Raw genomic sequence first — 7,223 nt, forward strand, 5'->3', positions numbered from 1 at the left:
TATTATATGGTATGTCCTACAACCAAAGTAGAGTTTGTCTAGAGCTTGTTATGACTTACTAGTAGAAGAATCATTCATTGGCAGCAGATAGGTTTCGTAGTTCTTTTTTTCATCCCTGAAACTAAGATTTTGACTCTCAAGAATATCTTTGGCAGTGTCCTTGAAACCAGACCTTCTTGAAGGGTTGCGCTTTGATTTAACCAGAGGACTTAATCCAATGTTCACTCCTAGTCACAGCTAGCTTTGACTTCTATTTCTTACAGGACATCTGTGTGCATAGTTTCCTTCATTATTTCTTCTTTAGTTCTTTTGGCTTTCCTAGTTGATTTTTGATGGCTATGTTAACTATCTATCAGTGTGTACGTGGGACTTAGGGTGAGTTTGGTTCAGCTTTTTGAAACTTGGCTTTTTGAAAAAGTGGAATTTTCAAAAAGTGCAGTATGAAAAAATGTTTTTTCAAAAAGCTGAGTGTTTGATAAAAGCTGTTAAAAAGTACTTTTTGAAAAAACTGAGTGTTTGGCTAACACTTAAAAAAATGGCAGTTTAAGAGATAAATTACCAAAAATGACAATGTATATATAAGGGAGTTTATTTCATACTTAAATCAATATTGTGAAATTATTTTTTTTCTCACCAATATTAACTAATAATAACCTATCACTTAAGATTTATTGAAAAAGTATTATGAAAATATTATGATAATTTATACTGATTTTAATTTGAACGTATTATTACAATTATTTTTTTTCTCTTTCTAAATAAATTTTTTTTCTCTCACCAATATTAACTAATAATAACCTATCACTTAAAATTTATTATGAAAATATTGTGATAGTATTTCTCAATTTTAATTTCTTATTCTTTATTTTATGTTTCCCTTATTTTATTTTATTTTTTTATCCATATTTCCTTCTTTTTTTTTCCCTCTTTTTTTCTCCTCCACCCACATACCCTTACTTTTTTTTTTCTTTATTTCCTTCTTTCCACTTTTTCCCTTCCACTTCCTCCACACAATTGCCCTTACTTTTTTTTCTTTACTTCTTTCGTCTTTTTCCCTAGTTTTCACACTCCAGAATGTTCCAGTGCTCCACAAAGTCTCCGCCCCTCTCTCATCCCCCAAAGTCTCTACATCTCTATTTTTTTTTTTTTTTTGACAGTTCGAAAGCTACAGGAAGAGAGAAGAAGATAATGATGATGATGAAGATGAAGATGATTGAGTTATGGCTTTGTATTTGATTTTGATTTTGGGTTTGGGTTTTCAGTTAATGGTTTGATTTTGAGTTGATTTTGTTTTGGGTTGATTTTGAGTTGGGTTTGGGATGGGTTTTCCAATGGGGTTTGAGTTTATTTTAAGTTGTTTTGTGTTGATTTTGAGTTATTTTTGGTTTGATTTTGTTGATTTTGTGTTTGGATTATCAAATGTTGAAATAGGTTTTGTTGATTTTGTTGATTGTGGTGGTAGACCGGTGATAGTTGAGTGGTGCTGTGTTTGTAGCAGCACAAAGAGGGCAGAGCAGAGAGATGAGATGAGAGGAATTGAAGAGTAATTTGGTAATTGCCCGAAGAGTCCAACGGATAACTGAGTACTTGCATGGACTTTTTCTAAAATGGACCTCTAGAACTCCATAATGGCTTGCACGTTCTCAGCCTTGGCTCAAAACGCAACTTTTTCCAAAAAGTTGCGTTTTATGCTGAACCAAATGGGCTTCCCACTCCAGCTTTCTTCAAAACGGGCTTTTCGGGTCCAAAACGTTGAAACAAACGGGCACTTACAACCATTCCTTCCCAGTCTGCCAAAACCATTAAAATCCCTACTGCTCAGTATGAGTTTGGTGCTAACTTTATGGACCCAAAGGTAGGTTGTCATCACCACATTTACTTTTCCAGGTTTCTATTGATGACTTTTGGGAATTATTTACCTGCAACTCTCAATGAAAATTTGGAAGAATTTATGGGTTTTCCGCAGTTGATGCTTGTTGGGAGGTATTGACAGATGGGAGACTAAGTGCTAGATTGAAGTGCAATTTGATTGAAAATCTTAGTCTAAAGGCTAATGCACAGGTAAATATATGTCAATGTCTATTCTTTATGGTTCTGTCTCTCTCTGTCACAGTTATTAAGCTATTTGAGTGATTTGTTTGTCTTCTTTTTCAGCTTACATATGAGCCACACATGTCTCATGGCATTGCCTACTTTGACTACTAGGTCGAGTATTAATGTTATCACTTATCATCATGCTTTTTTCCCCCCTTCTGAATGAGAGATTCTTGTTTATCAATTATATTTATGTTTAAGAGTTATTCCATGCTCCATGGCAACTTGTCTGTTAGATAAGAGTATCTTGTCTTTGAATTCTCAGCAAGGTTTGACGCAATCTAAGAAGTGAATTTTCTTTTAAAGAGCCTGTGGTCCCTCTGGTTGCTGAGGCTGCTGTTCTAATTATTAACATTGATTAGGAGTGTATGAAGCTTTTGAATCTGATCATGACGTAATTTTATATTTCTTACATGTTTATTGCATAATCATACCTGAACTAAATTTTAATGGGATAACTGGTGGGAGTGATTTTGGACATTGTTATCGGTTGGAAATAATCGAAGATACATGGGAACGTTAATTGACTAATTATGTATCAGAGAATAATTTCATTAAGGAAATTACTTCTGGATTGGCTGTTTTATCAATCTTTTCTTTGACCAAGGATTCAGTTATCTGGGCTGTAATTGTTACATTCGTTAGGCTTAACATAATTTGCCAGATGGTAGCTATGGACCATTTGCAGTTAGTGACTTTTTAAAAAAAATTAATTAATTTATTAAAGTTTGAGACAATTTTGATGGGAACAATATCGTTGGTAGTATTCATGCTTCAATGGCACAATGTTTGCCATGACTGTGCATAAGGCATTTATTTTTCTTGGTAAGTAACAACATTTTACTTTAGGGGGAAAAAAAAAAGATACAAGAGAAATGCAAAAGAAATAAGAAAAACTAAGAATATAGCCATGATCTCAATTTACAAAGATTTAAAATATCGAAGGTAATGTGATTTTTGAGAATGCTCAATGGATCAGGACCCATTAAACATTAGCCTGTTTATCTTCTGAATAGAATTTGTGCAACAGTTGCAGCTTTGTAATTTCCAAATTTAAGGTTTTGGTTACTCCATTTACACTAATCAGTTTATGGATATTGATTCTTACTTTCTGAATTTTAAACAAAAGATTGTATACATAGGGATGGCAATATCTGCCTGTCCCGCAGGTACTCAGCCCGGCCTGACCTTAATTGGCCGGATTTTACTCGGTCCGATAAGGAATAGGGTCGGATATAGAACTACAAAAAAAAAAACTCAAAGCGGGTTCCGGTTTTTTTAACCCGGCCCAAACCCGGACCCAACCCGGTTACTCTGAAAATTACTAAAACCCCCCCCCTCTATATATATATATATAGAGCTATAAACAATCCTAACCCTTCCCTCATTTCAGCTCACGAGTCACGCCTCACTCCCACACAGAAGCACACTCGGTCCCTCACCCTCACAGAAGCACACGGCCTCACACACCCTCACAGCGCCTCACCCTCACCCTCAATTATGATTTGCTTATAGGTCGTGTTAGTTGAATGGTTCTTCCTTTCTTTTTTAAGAACTTTTCTTCTCATTCTCTGGTGGTGGATCATGGTTCTTGGTTGGATCAGGTAAAAAGGCAATCTGACTCTAGAAAGTACTTACCAAAAGAAAACTTCACCCCTGAAGGGTTCTTTGTTCTGTTCCCTTTTTTTATTTATTTGTCTGATTTAAGTTTAACGTTCATTTGGCAGTTTGCTTTCATCAATAAAATCTAAAATGCATATATTTTCAGCCAAATGGCTTTAGCAGTTGCATTTGGCACTTGGCAGTGTTCTAATAAAAATACATTTTTTCAAGTGATTTTCCATTTTTTCTGTGTTTGTGTTTGTGATTCTGAATGAGGAAAGTATAAATCTAAAATTTTTGTGTTTGTGTTTGTGTTTGTGATTTTGAAAGGGAAAATAAAAAATCTGAAATTTTTGTGTTTGTGTTTGTGAATTTGAAAGGGAAAATAAAAATCTGAAATTTTTGTGTTTGTGTTTGGGGTTTTGGTGGCTACTCTAGTACGATTAAAGAACATGATCTTAGGGTTTTTGTTTTTGGGTTTCTGATCTAGATTGATGAACGTGATCTTGGCTTCTTGGGGTCTATATTTTGGGTTTCTGATCTAGGTCCGTTTGTGGAGGTTTGGAGGTTTACGGCTTCAGGCAATATATATACATACATATATATATATATATATATATATATATATATATATATATATATATATATATATATATTTGATTGGGCCACGGATTGGGCCCTGAAGTGGCATGGGCTGGGCGGGGCCTGTGGGGCCGGCATAAAAAACCTGTTTATTAAACGGGTTGGGTCCGGGTTTTGGGGGCAGACCCGCTGGTCGGGTTCGGGTATAAAAAACCTGACCCGAACCTGACCCGTTGCCATTTCTATGTATACATCATAAGAAAGGGCAATGGTAATGCTTAGAAGGTCCCCCCTGTTTGACTTCTATTCCATTGAAGTAATGGGAGGCAGAACACACGGAGTCCATGGGTTGCAGACATAGATTACCTTATGCCAGCTAATCTCAATTGTTGCCGGACCTTATTTTCCATGTGGCCTTTCTCATGCCTTGCAGTAAAGCACCATGTGCTCCTCTGTCATTCTGTGTCCCTGTTGGAGCTTTTTTTTCCAACTTATTTTAAAGCCTCTTACTTTTTGTCTGTGGTTTGTCCATGAATGATACTTGTCACTCTCCTATTCTTTGATTTTTCTACTTTTGACATTTAGAGCATTGGATCAAAATATTTGTTTTGTCTGGTGCCATGTAATATACTGGAAAGTGATGTGTGTGCTTTGAACCCCACCTTCCCCTCCCCCTCCGCCACTATATACCTATCTGTAATGATAATATATATTTCGTTAAAGCTAGTGTTAAATGTGTAGCTTGCTCAACTCTGTGTTAAGGACATCTGTAGAACTTTTATGAGTGAAATTTGGAAGCACATTATAATGATCTGTTCTGATTTTATTCCTATTCTTCTTGAATTTTATATCACTGTACAGGGAAAAGACTACAGGGTGCAGTTTCAACTTGGTAATGGTGCCTTATTTGGAGCCAAATACATTCAGGTAAATGATCTGCTTACATAATGCTCTAGCTGTTGATATCATTTTTTGACATATGCAATTTGTGTCAAAGCACTTAATTCTTATGATCTTGGGTCACATATATCTGAAAACAAAAGCCGGTACTCTTCTTTTTTTGTTTAGTAGAGTTTCAGGGCTAAATTGTGAGCTATTAAAAAAAAAAACCTTAAAAGCAAGTTAAAATAATATAATCTTAGATAATGGTCATTGGTCGAAGTAGAAAATTGCCCAATATCGATAACAAGAAAACAAGTTACGATAATATTACACAGACCTATGTATGTCTGGTTTCTGATTATTTCTCTCCACCCTTTTATCCATGACACTGACAATGGTAGTATCTTTACAGTTGCACTCTGTTTTTCATGTATATTTAGGGTGGTCTATCTGAAGTTTCCATTCATGTATGAAATTTCCATTGGTTAAGTTGAATTTCCTCTGATGAATATTGAATAATCTGTCCAAATGTTTTAGTTTAAGGCGATTTGAAAACACATTTATACATTCACTGGTCTTATGCTTTAGTGGAATTTATCATGAGGATGGGCTATGAAAAAAATGCATAGGCAGAACTGCAGAAGACACTGAGTGTAGAACAGGGGAATTTTTATTTTGTGTTTTATCTTTTCTTGTGAGTTGACGGATAGCACATTGATACGAACCATAGTTGATGTGCTTTTTGGTCCTTCCTCAGAATTTTCAAAACAAAAATGATTAGTATAGTAGCATGACCAATAATGGACAGTACAGTGTTTCCTTTTTCGTCTTGCTTAAATATGTAAAATATGAGATACAAGTGACCTTGATATGTTGTTATGGCCATCATGTTGCACAATATATTACAAAATTATGGTTTTTCTGGTGTTAAAACTTCCATGTTTTCACACATTTTGTGATATTGGCGTTGATTTTGGTTGTAGACGGTGTAGTAATGCTTAACATTGGTCTTATTAGTGAGATGATTTGAAAAGTCTTGAGTCCGCTAGTTGTATCTCAAAAACTGTGGTGAAAATTTTTTCTCATTCACTTTCTGTATTACCACTCTTCCTATAGACTTTGTGGTACTAAATGATCTAAACAGCAGATACTTTTTTGTAATCTTTGGCCATTGAATATCGTTTCTGCAAATTATTTTCCTTTTTCTTTATCTTTCTCTCTCTCTCTCTCTCTCTCTCCTGGCCATGTATTGATCAGTGTAGGTTCATTTGCAATACAAATCTGATTCTGCATTTCTTCTTACAGAGTGTGACCCCAAATTTGTCTTTGGGTGGTGAAGTATTTTGGGCTGGTCAGCATTGAAAGTCGCATATTGATTATGCAGCTCATTACAAGATTGACAAGATGGTAATGTAGCTTGGTTTTCATCCCTGTCGCGTGTTTGTATCTGAAAAAAAATCTGATTTGTATTCTTTTTTTGAGCTGTGTTAATTTTGGATCTGAGACTAAGGACCTGCATTTTAACGCTCTTTCAATCTCCCTGCATTTTTCAATGTTTTGGTTGCAGGTTGCCACGGGGCAAGTAGCCAGCACTGGAATGGTTGCACTCAGCTATGTTTAAAAAGCTTCTGGGAAGGTAAGAAAGTTATTATACTCATTAACTATTGCTGCTTTCTTCTATTTAGGTTTCTCTGGTTACAGACTTTATGTACAACTAAATGTCAAGAGATGTAGCCGCAACTGTTGGCTATGATTACATTCTTAGACAGGTGAATTCTGCTTATGCAAATGTTAATACTATCTATTGAATTTGACTACTTGCTGGGTGTTTTTCTACTTTTGAGTTTCGACTTTGCTTGCATGCATCCTTGGCTTCTGACCAAATATAGATATTTGAGTCACAAAATTATAGTATAGGCTTAAAAGAATAGTCAGACAAGTGTGATTTGAATTTGTTGTTTACTTATGACCTTTACGTCATTGGATGCTTTGCTTAGAGGATGCCTCTTGGTAATCACATCATTTTTAAAAATAATTTAGTTGCCTCATAGGTGGAAATCAAT

General features: G+C 35.2%; 1 pseudogene; it reads left to right on the forward strand.

The window, feature by feature from the left end:
- The first annotated feature begins 1,756 nt into the window (after positions 1-1,756).
- Positions 1,757-6,977, forward strand: LOC126715152 (mitochondrial import receptor subunit TOM40-1-like; annotated as a pseudogene).
- The last annotated feature ends 246 nt before the right edge of the window (positions 6,978-7,223 follow it).

This window comes from Quercus robur, chromosome 1 (assembly GCF_932294415.1).
Source record: "Quercus robur chromosome 1, dhQueRobu3.1, whole genome shotgun sequence".
In the NCBI taxonomy this organism is placed as follows: Eukaryota; Viridiplantae; Streptophyta; class Magnoliopsida; order Fagales; family Fagaceae; genus Quercus; species Quercus robur.